Source organism: Callorhinus ursinus, unplaced genomic scaffold (genome assembly GCF_003265705.2).
Source record: "Callorhinus ursinus isolate GAN/ISIS: 27379988/994484 unplaced genomic scaffold, GSC_fseal_2.0 scaffold29, whole genome shotgun sequence".
Lineage (NCBI taxonomy): Eukaryota > Metazoa > Chordata > Mammalia > Carnivora > Otariidae > Callorhinus > Callorhinus ursinus.
The window spans coordinates 14785315-14801085 of NW_027397091.1; the positions used below are offsets into that span (position 1 = coordinate 14785315).

General features: G+C 48.4%; 1 protein-coding gene across 3 annotated transcripts in view; it reads left to right on the forward strand.

Annotated features, from left to right (window-relative positions):
* Positions 1–335: 335 nt before the first annotated feature.
* The window catches only part of BANF2 (BANF family member 2), a 32611-nt gene continuing 17175 nt past the window's right edge, over positions 336–15771 (forward strand). For 2 of the 3 annotated variants that reach the window (XM_025876836.1, XM_025876838.1), the window contains exon 1: positions 336–437. The gene's annotated coding sequence lies outside the window, so the exon portion shown is untranslated. Of the gene's footprint in view, positions 438–645; positions 841–15771 lie in introns of all 3 variants that reach the window. The other variant, XM_025876839.1, reaches the window with a different exon arrangement.

A 15771-nucleotide genomic window follows, 5' to 3' on the forward strand; every position in this document is an offset into this window, starting at 1 on the left:
TGAACACACCAGTTGGGCGGTGGGGGAATAGTCATGGGTCTGCCCTGGACTTTTAAATCAATCATAGAAAATGCGCAAAGGAAGAGTTAAGGGTTGGGGGTCCCCCCGCCTTGAAGTCAATTTGTGTGGGAAAAATTAAAAGAGGTACTTGTTTCACTTGTGTTGACCCAAACGAGGCGGGGTAGGGGACGCACTGCACTGGGGTCTCAGTGCCCCAGCTGTATCATTTCTTCAGGAGGGGCTCCCTGCGCCCTGACACCAGCAGTGACGGCGGGCCTTGTGGGGGACCCCAGTGGTGTGACATCACAATGTGGCCCCATTCAGGATCTCAGAACTGACTTGCCCCTACACCTAGGATATAAACTTACCATCCTAGGGCCGGCCTGCACTTACAAGGCCACGGCAACCGAGACAAGCTGACCTGCCAGGCACTCCTGGTGAGTATTCAGACACTCTGAGAACCATGGACAGAAACACAGCTGCTGGCTGGCTGGCCTAGTGCCTCAGGGTCCCACACTCAAAGCTGCAGACCCACTGGGGCGTCCAGCAGTGTGCCAGGACAAGCCTGAGCCCTTCCCAGAGAAGCGGGCTCACCTGACACAGACACCCCTCTCCTGACCTTGTTGTGCGGGTTGCCATCTGCAGGAACTGATATTCTAATCACCTCCTGGGCCCAGTCTGCCACCTGCCTCAGCTCCCAGGACAAAGGTCATCTGGATGCTCGATAGAGGCTCTGGGGCAAGGAGGCCAGGTTCTGAGATGGCGTCGCCACTAGAGAATCACTTGAGTCCATGCTGGGGACAGAGGCAGCCACTGGTCCAGTGATACCCTCACAGCAGCGTGAGTAGGTGGATCCTCGCTGGCCGCTGGAGGGAGGCCGAGACCGCCTCCCCTCGGACCACGTGCACGACGGCCTTCCTCTCGGCACACTTTGCCTTCTCTCTTGGGCTGTTTTTAAATCCACCTCCCAGTGGTGCCCAGTGTATCAAGTCTCTTCCTTCCCTCTTGGGACAGAGAGAGAGATTTGAGACCATTATGGGAAGTGGGTAGATGGGTGAGAACACCGGAAGGGCGGGCAACAGGGAAGAAGGTGCGGGGGTAAGGGGTGGTGAGGGCAGGAGGCTGGCTTTTTCCCAGCTGAGTCACCAGCCGTGGCTTGAGGGTGGTCCCGGGCCCAAAGGTCTTCAGCAGCCAACAGTGGGGATGGGCACCGGGGGCACCAGGAGGCAGAGCCTGCCTCCCCCACTGCCCTGTCTGCCCATTGGCTCCCCACATGGACCATTTGCCATCTGTAGGAACCAGCGGGTGTGCACAGGTGCAGAACAGCTCACACGCAGGGGTGGTTTGTTGAGAGCCCATGATTTTGAGCCCTCATTCGGAAAGGAAAGGAACAAACACTAAGCATCTACTACGTTTCAGACCCACTATCCCTGTGATTGCTCTCAATTCCTGCCACCAGGAAGGTGAAGTATGTGTTTTCATGCTCATTTTATAGATTTGGAAACTAAGAACTATGTGCTGGGTTGGGTGCCACGTTTTAAGAGGGACATTAGCCTAGAATTTCTATACACTCCGTATGCGGACGAGCATACCCACAGATTAGAGTGCTCTGAAAATAGAATGGGCTCCTTTAGGAGGCAGCGAGAGTACCTTTGGAAACATCCGGGCAAACCGGGTGCCTTCCGTCAGCAGGGCTGGGACAGGATCCTTGTGATCTGTCGGGAACTGAACCAAAAGCTCTTTAAAAGCTGTTCCAAATCCCAGATTGCAGGATCTGGGTCTCAAAACCTTGTTCACCTTCCATGTTTGAACCCAAATGGGTCAGGCCTTCCAGGGGGGCTGCAAACTTTTTTAACAGGGAAAACTTGCAAGGAACCATAGAGACCAGCTCCCCCAACCCGCAGGTAGGAAGCAGGCAGCCAGGCTGGTTCTGGGGGGTGATCCAAGGCCACAGAGCCAATTCCCAGCATGAATACGTGTTGAATGAATGAATGAAGGGATGACAGTGCCAGGACTGGAACCAGTCTGAATGCTGATCAGACATCCCTTACTTAGCCCATCTCTCTCCCTCTCCCGAAACTCTTTCCTGCGAAGATTATGATTCAGCCAACACTTACTGAGCACCGACTGTATGCCAAGTGTGTTCACCAAGATGATTTCACGTAATCTGCCCTCACCCATCAGGTGGTGTCATCATCCGCATTTCTCAGACGACGATGGTTGGGTAACTGCCCCAAGGGATAGGGGACTTGGGGAGCCGCCACGAACGATAATGACAATGCAGCTCTCGCCAACTCCAAGGAGAGCAGGCACCTCCACCTGTCGCCTCCCAGCCTGTGCAGGGAAGCACTTCCTTATTTATCCTCCCCAAGGACAAACTGCTTGTGACTTGCCCAGCTGCTCAGGGGCTATTTTACCTCCTCTTCGGCTTCGTCCTGGCTGCCGTTGGGCTCCCCGTGGGACTGCCTCCTTCACCGCCTGTGCCTCTCGCCGTAACAGGACAAGTTGGAGTGACTGTTTCCACACCAACAGATGTTATGCGCCAAGGAAGAAAATATGCTAATCAAAATCAGCTTTGGCTAATTGTAGCAATTTCCCTTCTGCGCATTGCCCTGAAATAGTAGCCACGCTCTGTTCTTTTTTCACATCAGGGAGCCCCAAATTGGCAGCTTAAATGAGGTTGCAAAGAAGTCAGTTAAACAGGCCTTTTTGCTGCCAGTTACCATGGATGAAGCCGTGAACATGCTCTCCTGGTAAGACCCCAGTTCAACCATTCGGGGATTTGGCACCTTGCTGTGGATAATTCAGACCCACTGTTGGGCTGCGAGAACCTCATTTAATCCTGGGGAAAAGCAGAACCTCAAGGGACTTAATGAAGTGCCAAGCTCAAAAGCACATGGTCTGACCTTGAAGCCTAGTTTACTCGTGGTTTGTTCTATAGCTAGCACCAGCCGATAGTGTTTTCCCCACTGAGGGAGATATTCGCATCTGTGCGGTCCCATATGGTAGCCAGGAGTCATGTGTGGCTGTTGGATTCTGGAAACGTGGCTAGTGGGACTGAGGAACTGAATGATCAATTTTAATTTTAACGTAAGTTTGGCTTAAAACAGCCTTGTGTGGCTAGTGGTCCGGGTGGCTGTAGCCCTGCCAACTTTTGTGACTTCATCTCTTGACCTTGTTCCCCTCTCTCCAGCCCCCCCACATGGCGGCCCCCTCCCGCTGAATTCACCAGCCAGACCTTCAGCCTATGCCTCTAACAAGCCAAGTTGTTCCCTTGGGGCTTTGGCAGCATCGCCCTGCCCTCTGGTCATTTTACAGTTTGCCCCTGTCCACCATCACCGCCTCAGATCAAGAGTGTTTCCTCAGAGCACCCTTCCTGACCTTGTCTGATATCGTCCCCAGCGCCACTCCCAACTGCTCCTGATTTCTCCGAAATTATCGTGTGTCTTAGTTCAGACTGCTATAACAGAGCACCATCGACTGGTGGCTTATAAACAACAAGCGTAACTCACAGTTCTGGAGGCGGGAAGTCTGAGATTAGGGGCCAGCACAGACAGGTTCTGGCGAGCAACTGCTTCCCAGTCGTGGACAGACCTTTTCTTATTGTCGCCTCACGTGGTGGACAGTTTTCTGGGGTTCCTTTTATAAGGGCGCTAATCCCATTCATGAGTGTTCCACCCTAATCACCTAATGACCTAATCACCTCCAAAGGCCCCGCCTCCTCTTACATCACTCTAGGGGTTAGGATTTCAACAGACGAATGCTGGGGGTGGGGGGGCACACACATTCCACCATGGCATTGTGTTTGGCTATTTTCCTGGCTACTGCCATCTTCCTGGACAGGAACTTCAGTCCTGCAAGAGCAGGGGTGCTAGCTCTCGTGATCACTACCCCCCAGACCTGGAACAGTGCCTGGAATAGCACCTGGCAGGTGGAAAGTGCTCAGCACAGTGTCTAGAGCGAGTGAACACCCTGCAGGAGGCAAGACAGTCACTGCCTCAGTAGGCTTTTGCTGCGGAACCCAAAACTTAGTGGTTTAATACAGCAATGATCAATGATTTCTCCCAATGCCTTGGGTCAGAAATTTGGGTAGGGCTCAGCTCCACATGGCATCAGCGAGGGTCGCTCCCACACCCTTCTGGAACTCACATGGCTTCCAGATGGCATCTCCATGCGGTTAGTCAGACTTGATGACAGCTGGCTTCTGAGGGAGGATGCAGAGCTGCCAGGCTTCTTGAGGGCCAAGCACAGTCCTGGCCCCACCACTTCACCACATTCTGTTGGTCCAGGCAAGTCCCGGGCAAGCCCAGATAAAGGGGGTTGGGGAGGGGGAATGCCCACCTTCCAGTGGGCAGGGCATACAGGAAGGAAGGAACTAGTGGCAGCCATCTTTGCTCACTACCACAGTCACTACCGATAACCCAATAGTGGTGCTTCTCAAACTGGATTGTGCACATGCACCATTTGACCCCTTGTTAAAATGGAGATGATGATATAGTAAGTCTGCAGTGTGGCCTGAGATTCTGCATTCCGAACAAGCTCCCAGGAGATGCCAAGCCTTGGGTCCATGACCATCAGAACCACCGGCAAGGCTGTATTAGAGTGCATCCTGTCAGGGCTTGCTTATGTTTAGGTTTGGCCCCAGACACAACCACTGGTGCATCATTCCCCTGGGTTAAGCATTGCCCATTACCACCAGGGTCCATGTGATCAGTTCCTTCTCCCCTGGTCTCCAGGCTTGTGCCCACAAGAACCATCCCACTCCATATTCCAAATGCTTCCCACACTTTGCTTCACCAAGCTCCACAGCTCCTTCCTCCTTTTCTCTAATATTGGATTCCCACCACACCTCTTGTAAAATTGGTGGGGCGGGGCTTTTTCAGTTACAAGCTATAATCAAACTCAAAATAGTTTAATGGAAAAGGATTGATGGCATGCCATGGCTTCAGGAATGGCTGGATCCAGCCCCTCAGTGATGTTGTCAGAAAACTTTCACCATCATCAGCTCTGCCTCCCCCTAGAGATCTCTCTGGCAGGCTTTCCCAAAATGAAGGAAGAGATGACCCCTGCTTTGCAACCACACCAGGAAGAAGACACCATTTATTTCCTAATCTTTCCAGCAAAAGTACCAGAGTGCTCTCTGCTTGGTCCCACTGGAGTCCCATGTCCACAATGAACTAATCATGGCGGCCAGGAGGATGTGTTACCTCAACGGGCAGGCCTTGGTCATACGTATGCTCCTGGAGCCAGGTAGTGAGGCCAGCTCCACCCAGGCCACACGGAATGGGGTCAAGAAAGGTGCAAAAATCAGAAAGAAGAGAGAGCTCTTGAGAAGCTAAGAACTCCCCACAGTTCACCATGAGAACAGGTGTTCTGTGATGGCTGGGGAAGCAGAGGGCAGGGGCCTTACTGATGTCAGGGAGCCCACAGCCAGCCAGGCCTCTTGGCCCCCAGCACTGACTCAGAGGGGCTAAGACCTTTAGTACCAGAAAAGACTTGAAAATTAGCCAAGGCACGTTCCACAGAACACTGGCCCAAGGGATGTTAATTGATGTTACTTAAAAGGCTGTGTGGTCCAGGAAGCTTAAGGAGTGGGTTAGGCTAAGACGGCAGTTGCCTTGCTGCACAGGACTTGTCAGGGACCTTGAGTAAGCTGGAGTAAACTGTGAATCCTCAAGAGTAAGGGGAAGAAGATGAAGGCTATTGTTCTTTTGAGCACACTTTGGAAAATTATCAACCTAACTCCACCTCACCCATTTTATAGATGAATCAACTGAGGCTGAGAAAGGGACCGTGATTGGGGCAAGTTAGTGTAACTCGTTAGTATGGAGTTTCTCCCCTGCTGCTATGACATTGACAAATCTGATGCTGCATTGGAAGAGTTGCCTTGTAGTTCAGGGTGGCCTGTGCCCCAAGAGCTGGTTGTTTTCCTTCCCCGTGAAAGGTGTTTTCCTCTCCCCCAGACATCCCCTGCAATGACCCTTAGGCTTCCGTGGCATGGCCCCTGTGAGGGGCTCTAGGCTCCCTGAGTGTTGACCCTTGCCTGGGACCTGCCCTTTGCCACTGCCAGCCTGATGGGAACCACTGACCAGGCAGGAAGCCCTGTGGGTCTGGACTTAGAAAAACACAGCCACCCGCCCAGCAAGATGGCAGCATTCTGAGGTTGAAGAGGCTCCAAGGTTGGCCAGACGTGGAAGAGTAGCAACAGCCAGCGCACTAGGAGTGCCAGACAGGAGGGGCCCGGGGAAGATCAGGTTCCTGGGGCCAGGCATGCCCCGTAAATCCAGACAGAGATTGTGCGTCAGGGCCGCGCCGTGAGGTGGTGGTTATCACAACAGCATCTTTGAGGACTTCTCTGGTGCGAGCACTTCATATGTAGTGCTTCTAAGCCACTCAATGGCCCACATTTACAAACAATAGAAAGTGGCCATTGGTCAGTTGGCAGAACTCACAAGAATTAGCTCAACATGAAGGACTCAAGCTCCTCTCCTTGCCAAGGACACAGTTGTGGATGTGTTATTGAACCTCGTTAAGCTTCAGTTTTCTTACCGGTTAAATGGGGCTAAAATGAGCTCCTGCCTCACAGCTTTATTATGAGGATTGTACATATATATATATGTATGTATGTATGTATGGCTTCAATGTGCCTCCATAGTAAGGACTTCTTATGTGATGGTGGTAATGGAGAGGTGGGCTCAGGTCCAAGTTCCCAGCTAGACAGGGGCAAAGCCAAGATCAAACACAGGTCCCGCCAATGCCCTGGCTTGGCTCTTTTCTGCCCCTGCAACTCAGAGAAGCAACACTGAGCAGACAGCAATGGCTCAGAGCCCAGGGAGTGCAAAGGGCTTTTTCAGGTCTTCCTCTGTATGAGAGGGGGGATGGCATCTGTGTCTCTTTGGTCACTTCCAGGTAACTCTATCCAAAGACCAGGTGGAGAAGTCGATGTCGAGAGCAGAGCCAGCACCAAGCATGACTTGGGTGGGCACCTGCCATCAGCAGTCAAGGCCCAGGAGGGAAGAGATTGGGGACCACACCCTAGCATTTTCAGCCAGGTCTACATGGACTGGAAACCATGTCTCCACCAGTGGATGCTTTTCTTCCCCATTAATTGAGATATAATTGACATATACTATTATATTAGTTTCAGGTGTAAAACATGACTTACTATTCGTATATATTGCAAAATATATAGTCTAGTTACCATCCAATACCATACATAGTTACAAATTTTTAAGAACTTCTAAGATCTACTCTCTAAGCAACTTCCAAATATACACTTTTATTAACTATGGTCACTATGCTGTACGTTATATCCCTGTGACTTATTTATTTTATAATGGGAAGTTTGTGCCTTTTGACTCTCTTCTCCCATTTTACCCACCCCCACCCCCCACCTCTGGCAACCACCAATCTGTTCTCTGTATCTATGAGCTCAGTTTGTTTTTATTTGTTTGTTTGTGTTTTAGGTTCCACATATAAGTGAAATCATGTGGTATTTGTCTTTCCCTGACTTATTTAACTTAGCATAATGCCCTCAAGTTTCATGTTATTGCAAATGGTAAGATTTCCTTCTTTCTTATGGCTGAATAATACTCCATTTTATGTATATACCACATTTTCTTTATTCATTCTTCCATCAGTAGACACTTAGGTTGTTACTACGTTTTGGCTCTTGTAAATAATGCTGCAATGAACATGGGGGTACAGATATCTTTTCAAATTAGCATTTTCGTTTTCTTTAGATTAACAGCCAGAAGTGAAATTGCTAGGTCATGTGGTAGATCTATTTTTAATTTTTTGAGGAAACTCCATACTGTTTTCCACGGTGGCTGCACCAGTTTGCATTTCTACCAAGAGTGCACAAGGGTTCCCTCTTTTCCACATCCTTGTCAATACCTGTTATTTCCAGTCTTTTTGATACTGGCCATTCTAACAGGTGTGAGGTGATATCTTATTATGGTTTTGATTTGCATTTTCCTGATGACTCAACATCAGCAGATGCCTTTGAGATGAAAATCCCAGTGGGGACCTTTGGGAAGATGCTGGGAGTAGTGAGTGTCTGGCCACCAAGTGGAAAGATGGGAAGCAGAGGCAGGAATGATGGTTGTCTGTTTGTAGATGACCTTCATGGGGAAAATTAGAACATGTCCCCGGGAAACCACGTCCAAGTTTAAAGATGAGAACCACTCACCCAAGATGAAGGTTTTATATGAGTTGAAACTTGAAGGTAAAGTTTCCTAACCTGGGGTCCCTGGTCCACAGACTTCTGAAATTTGATGTCAAATTATATTTATGTGTGTGCATTGGACATTTTTCTGGAAGGAAAGTCTATAGCAGGAGAGGCAAACTGGTGGAATGGCTTTGTTCGGTTGGGTCCACATCGTGTTAGAGATATTTGAATTATTGTCCAACATTTTAAAAATGGGAACTTGCACATAAAAATCTAAATTTTTAGACTCTTTTGAAATAACTCACCATATCTGGTCATCTGGGACCCACATTCCTATGAGGGGACTACCTCCTTTCGTGGGATGTGGTACAGCACTCAGCCATAGCCCACACCTTTTGTCACCTCCCCGATGAATGCCAAATGTCAGGCCTTGTTTATCTTTGCCCTCACACTGTTTTTCCTCACTAATTTATTTTTTTCACTTGCCTGGACCCTTTGGATTTATGTTTGCTACCCCTTGTCTGAACTTCTAATAAATGCTCCAAAGGGTGTCTGATTTCAAAAGGGTCATTGAGACTAAGGTCCACTGCAGCCTAAACTCTTCCCTGACAATCCAGGGTTGAGACTGATCCTTAGTAGGAGAGAAGCACCGCCCTGCCCAGACCAGGAAACTCAGTCTCTTCCCCCTAAGGAATGTGGTTATGCTCCATGTCCATGAGTGTGTTTACAAATGGGCAGGCTTATCTTCTGATGACTACAAAACACCAAAAGGTCTCTAGAAATGACTGAAACTCCTTTGTGTAATCTCTGCAAAAGTCATGTTTGCAATACAAATAGTTCATTATCTGCTCACATAAATAATGCAATAAATGAAATCAATGGCAATCTTTGGGAAATACTTTCTTTATGGCCTTGAGAACCTGGCTTTGAGTGGAAACAAATCAGAAAGAGAAGAACCCAACTCTGGCTGAGACCCCCTCTCTGAAGCCAGAGCCAAGAAGGCTAGTGATTTTTTTTGGAAAGAGTCTTAAGTAGGTCTTTGCACTTGGGAAAATTGGGTAAGTCATGAGGGCCAATTTCAGAACTAAAACACACAGAACATAGACACATACCCTCACAAGCAGAGATAGGCAGAACGGGAGGGGTCCTTAGAAGGTACTGGAACTGCTCTGCCAAGGACCAGCAGGCAAGGGCAAGTACATAAAATGTGAGCAAAAGGAATAAGAGAAAGTTGAATCTGGGACTCAGCACTCCATCTGCCAAAGAACAAGCAGAAGACACATAGCGTGGTGACCTGACATATCTTAGGATGGAATCAACACATTGCTTACAACACTGTGCATTTGCACAATTCCACCTAGACCATGAGATGTCACCTTGCTGGCCGATGGCCAGCTGCCCCAGTTTGCATTTGCACCCAAGTAAAGGAATTCAGTCCAGAGCAGGAAGGAGAGAAAATGATTGCCCAGAAATGCAGCAGAAGCCTCTCCTGATGACTCAGTGCTTGGGAACACAGATATCACTTGAGGCTCACTTGGGCTTGAGGTCCGGCAATGCCTTGAGTCAGTTAACATATCTTATCTGTAAAATGGGGATCATCAAAGAGCCCACCTCCTCGCATTCGGGGCAGGTCAAATGAAGTCATGCTTGGGAAAGAGCTTCACACGGTGCCTTGGGGAGACTGGGGAGGCACTGACTGCTCTCTTAGGCTGCCTTTCACAGTCACCAACCCTGGGAATCAAATTTCCGTGCAAGCAGGTTAATTTGTGAGGGGTCCAGCTCATACAAGTAGGAAGGCGAGGAGGCAAAACAGGGAGGGAGGGTGGCCACTAACCGTTCACATGCAGGTTGCCAAGGGCCACTGGGATTCGATCCCTCTGGGGATATCTGGGAACTGTCCCACCTGAGCCATGCCAGCACTGGGCATTTATCCACCTACTGTCACCCATCAGCTGCCGGAAGAGCCATGGGTGCTGGCTGAGGGAACCGTGAGCCCCTCGAGGTTGTGGGCAGGCGGGGACAGCACCTGCTAACCTTCCTGTGGTTGTTCTTCTGATTCCCATCCTGGAGAGGGAAGAGCATGGGCTTTGGAGCCACCCGGACCTGAGCTTACACCCAACATTGCCTTTTACTAGATATGTGATCCTTGTTGCCCCTCTGGGCCTCAGTTTCTCCATCTCTCAAAATAGTGCTGCCAAATGAATTTTGAGGACTATGTGGGACCATGGCCAGACAGAGGCCAGCAACATCATAGGTGCTCAACAAACGTGAGCCCCCTTTGGTTCCATTTCTCCCACTTGCCTGCAACCCAGGCGTGATCCCTGCTGGTACCAGATGTTCTCTCCAGATGAGCAGGGGCACCCTGACATCCGAACTAGCGTTTGCCTCAGAGGCGACTTCTGAGTGACATGTGGTCCTACAATAATTCTCTCCCTAGCCAGGCATTATTGTGCTGCGTACCCTTCAGCTACGAGCTTGGTGAGTCTGTGGCTTTCATCAGATCCAGAGAGGGAGGGAAATCCCAACAGGAAGAATTTCTGACTCGCATGGCTCACCTGGGAGCCCAGGGTTGGGAGTGTGGGCTGAAATTTAGCGGCTTCTGCGGAGTCAGGAGTGGAGGAGAGAGCTGCTGGAAAAAATGCAGGATGCCCAGTTAAATTTGAATTTCAGATAATTAGTGAATAACTTTTTTGGGATGTCTGTCTTATGAAATATTTCGATCATACTTCTGCTAAAATTTATTGATTGTTTATCTGAAATTCAAACTTAACTGGGCATTTTGTAGTTTGTATTTTTATCTCCTAAATCTGGCCACCCGAGTCTGGGGGAGCAGGGAAACAGGAGAGCAGGGGCTGAGTAAGGCTGCGGTGCCTGCTGGAACCAGCTTCTGCCTGACCCCATGAGCATTCTGGAACAGAATTGGTGCCAGAGAGTTGGTCCCAACTTGAGACAAAGGGATGGGGGCAGGGAGTTTCAACATTGTGGTTAGAGGTCTCTGGCCTCCCTCAGGCCAGGCCTGGGCCTTCTAACCTCCCAGGTGTCTCCCTGTGTGGTAGCTTCCATTGCTGAGATACTGCCCTGGGGGGAGCCACCCCCAGGAGCATTTAGCAGCCGCACAAGCAGTTGGGGGATGGGTGCATCAGCTGGTCAGGACCTCCTCATCTGTTTTTTCAGTTGCAAATTTTTCTTAATTTTAGTGTATTTTTTTATTTTTTTAAGATTTCATTTATTTATTTGTCAGAGAGAGAGAGAACACAAACAGGGGGAGCGGCAGGCAGACGGAGAAGCAGGCTCCCTGCTGAGGAAGGAGCCCAATGCGGGACTTGATCCCAGGACCCTGAGATCATGACCCAAGCCAAAGGCAGATGCTTAACCGACTGAGCCAACCAGGCATCCCTCAGTTGTAAATTTTAAAGAGTCTCTGTTGCAAAGTGTGTCTCCTTAGGGACCTCTCTGCCCCTTCCCACCTTCCTAAGAAGCTTTGTGGCCGTGGAGGTGGGGAAGGGAGAAGTGCAGGTGGGTCCTGATGGCAGTGAGGGCACAAGGCTTTGAATACTCGCAGAATCTGCAGGACAATAGCCGGATCCTGTGGCATGAGGCTGCTCTGGTCCACACAGATGATTAGCCCCATCTGGACTTTTAGGGATATCTTGGCAGCCTCCTCGGGAGTCTGTGCCTGGGGCCTTTGCCCTGGTTAGAAGATCCCCACTCATGGGGCCTCTTCGTTCTGACTCGTGGCTTCAGCTCACCCATCAGCCCGTCTTCTGCCCCATGCTCAGGCTCCTCTATCTAGCCACTGTTCACAGTGCCGCAACACTGCCACAAATGTTTAGGAAGTGCCTCTTCCTGTCATCTCGTGGGTAAGCCCAAGGAAGCAGGCCACAGCGTCTCAGGCACCATTCTCCCAATCCAGCTGGCATTCCGGACACTGCCCTCTGGAATCTAGCAGGTCCAGTCTACGGCCATACCACCCTGAACGTGCCCGATCTCGTCTGGAATCTTGCAGGTCTGCTCATTTGGGGATTTTTGTCCCAGAGAGGGAAGGTCAAGTCCCCTGCCCCTATGACCCACCTCACGGACATTGTCTTCTCTGGATAATGGAGCAAGCTTTCTCCATTATCCGTGGGGCAGATGAGATAGACTCTCCCTTCGTTTTTCCTTTCTCTGGGGGAAATCCTCCTCTTTCCCAAGACGATACTGTTTTCCTGCTCTCACTAGGGCTATAACAGCAGAGAGAGGCAGAATCAAGCGGCTCTACCCATGAGGGAATGTAAATCAAGGGGTTTAAAAATATACAATATAGAACACCCATATTCATAGCAGAATTGCCCACAATAGCCAAAAGGCAGAAGCAACCCAATTGTCCATCAATGAATGAATGATGATAAAATTTGGTATATACCCACAATGGAATATTTTTCAGCCTTAAAAGGAAAATTCTGACACATGATACAAAGTGGATGAACCTTGAGGACATTATGCTAAGTGAGATAAGCCAGTCACAAAGCAGACAAATGCTGTCTGATTCCACTTATATGAGGTACGTAGAGTACTCAAATTCATAGAGACAGAAAGTAGAATGATGGTTGCCAGGGGCTGGGGGAGTGGCGCATGGGAGGTTAGTGTTTAATGGGTATGAAAAAGTTCTGAAGATTGCTGGCACAACTATATGAGTATACTTAATGCTATGAAATGTACACTTAAAAATTAGTGAGAAGGTAAATTTTGTGTGATGAGTATGTTACCACAATGAAAAATAAAAATAAGTGAAAAAAGTTGTGTTAGAAATGCAGATGCCTTGTCCAGGGAGAGGAACTAAAACCCTGATACATTCCTTAGATGACTTATTTCATTAGCTCAGCGCCTGGTCTTTTATAGAGAACGGGGCCCCAGAGGAGAGGAAATGTTTTCATGAAGAAAAGATGCAAGCCCCAATAGTCCCAGTTAGAACCACTATGCAGACAGAAGATATCCAGCACAGATAGGAGAAAGGGGACAATTCTATTTGGGGAGAAAGGGTTAGTGACAGGGACAGAACCTTAGTGACATGGACAAGAAAGGTAGAGTGTGGGCAAGCTGGGGAGACAAGCATCTTCTACGGGAGACTGTTGCAGGCACAGTGATCTTAATGTCAGTCTATAAAACCTGATTCAAAAGTGCTGGAGCTAGAAGTTTTAGGAAAACTTAGATTTTTTTTGAATTTTAGAAAGGCAATATGGTGCCTATTCTGTGTCTTATAGAACATTCCTGGTGGAGTCTGGCTCAGTACATTGTAAACAAGCCCATTAATATTCCTGTGGTGAAATGTATAAATATTCACACTAAGTGGGATAATAAAGACTATAAATAGTTTTGTGTTGGTCTAGGCCAGGTTTGGCTGCCAAATAAGTTTTTAAAAAATCTTTTGGTTTTCAGAGCTTTTTGGACCTGACAATGGTAGAATAGGGACTATGACCCTGTATGAATTTTGTATCATCTAAAGACTGTAAGTTAACAAAGACACACGGTGTTGGGAGGGACCAGAACAATGAGGTCCAGCTAATTCAACATTCTGATTTTATATACACGAAATGGAAGTGATTTGCCCAACGGCTGGTCATGGGCAGAGCAGACTCGGGTCTCCGACCCCCAGTCTGGCACACCCCAGAGTGCTCTAGTAGATCCACACTGACCTTTGGAGTCTGGAATTCATGAAGACCATCCTCCCTCTCCTTTATGGTTCCCCAAAGATGTGACTTGCTGCCTGTGGGAACGTCCTGCTCATCACTGAGGTTTTCTCTGACAGGAACCTGCAGAAGCCTTTGTCCTATAGGTTCATAGACTTGACTCAAGGTCTTATAAGAGACAATGCTCAGTAAAGTTCTGAGAAATTGTTGTATTTATTTGGCTACTCATCACAGGCATCAGGAGAAAGCTTTACAATTAAAGGTTCATGTGTAAGACAGCCACCAAGGAATAGAGGAATCTTGTTTGCCATTGTAGAATTGGAATTCAGAGCAAGGAAGGGAAATAATCCTTTTATTTGTGAATGATGAGCATTAACGGTCATTGAAAAATGATTTTTTCCATCCCTGATGTCTGCCTATGGGACTAATCCTGCCACAGACCTCTAGGTGGAATGAAGATGCTCTTGTGCCTTGCATTGTGCTTGGTGCATAGAAGGCATACCACAAACACTTGATGAATGAGTGAGTGAATGAGTGAATGACTATGGGGGGGTGGATGGGTTAGGGCTCTTTGTTACAGATTGTAAAATCCCAACTTAAACTGAATTAAACAAAAGTGGGAAATATTGCCTGATACAATTGAAAAGTTCAAGGGTAGGTGCCTTCAGGCATGGCTAGATCCAGGACTGCAAGTGAGTCCTGGGAATGTCTCTTTCCTTCTCACAGATCTGCTTTCCTACATGTTGCTTCCTTCTCAGGCATGTTCTCAGGGACAGGTGATGACAGAGATGGTCACCAGTGGTTCTGCACTCACATTCTGCCTGCTGAGCTTGGCCTGGGCTAGGGAACACACCACATCCCATTTCTGAACCAATTGCTGTGGCCAAAATGATGTACTAGTTCCATTGGCCAGGCCTTAACATGGTTGCCCCCTGGAGCCAGGGGGTTGAGAAGACAGAGATTGAAGTTTGGGGAAGAGTGAGTCCCCAAAGGGAAATAGAGGTGCTGGCCCTAGAAGTAGAGAGAGCCAGTGCTGAGCACCGGTGGACAACAGGCAACCCTCACAGGGATGGATGCCAAAGGGTCTGTCCATGGTATGCAAAGGACAGACAGGCTCATGTTTTAGAAGACAGTACTCACTCGGCATCAGGGAAATGCAAATCAAAACTACATGAGATACCACCTCACACCTGTCAGAATGGCTAAAATTAACAAGACAGAAAACAACAGATATTGGCAAGGTTGCAGAGAAAGGGGAATCCTCTTATGCTGTTAGTGGGAATGCAAACTGGTGCAACCACTCTGGAGAACAGTTTGGAGGTTCCTCAAAAAGTTAAAAATAGAACTACCCTATGACCCAGCAATTTCACTACTAGGTATTTACCCAAAGGATACAAAAATAGAGATTCATAGGGATACACGCACCCTTATGTCTTATGGGCCTCTGCACATTGGAGGCCAAACTATGGAAAGAGCCCAAATGTCCATTGACTGATGAATGGATAAAGAAAGTGTGGTGGTGGTGGTGGTGGTGGTGTGTGTGTGTGTGTGTGTGTGTGTGTGTATGTGTGTATACATATATGTAATGGAATATTACTCAGTCATAAAAAAGAATGAAATCCTGCCATTTGCAACAACATAGATCTAGAGAGTATAATGCTAAGTGAAATAAGTCAGTCAGAGAAAGACAAACACCATATGGTTTCACTCATATGTGGAATTTAAGAAACAAAACAGATGAACAAAGAGGGGAGAAAGAGAGAAGCAAACTGTAAAATAGACTTGAAGATTGCTGGAGGGGAGGTGGGCAGGGGTTAGGCTAGAAAGGTGGTGGGCATTAAGGAGGACACTTGTTGTGATGAGCACTGGGTGTCGTATGTAAATGATAAATCACTAAGTCCTACACCTGAAACTAATATTACACTGTATATTAAC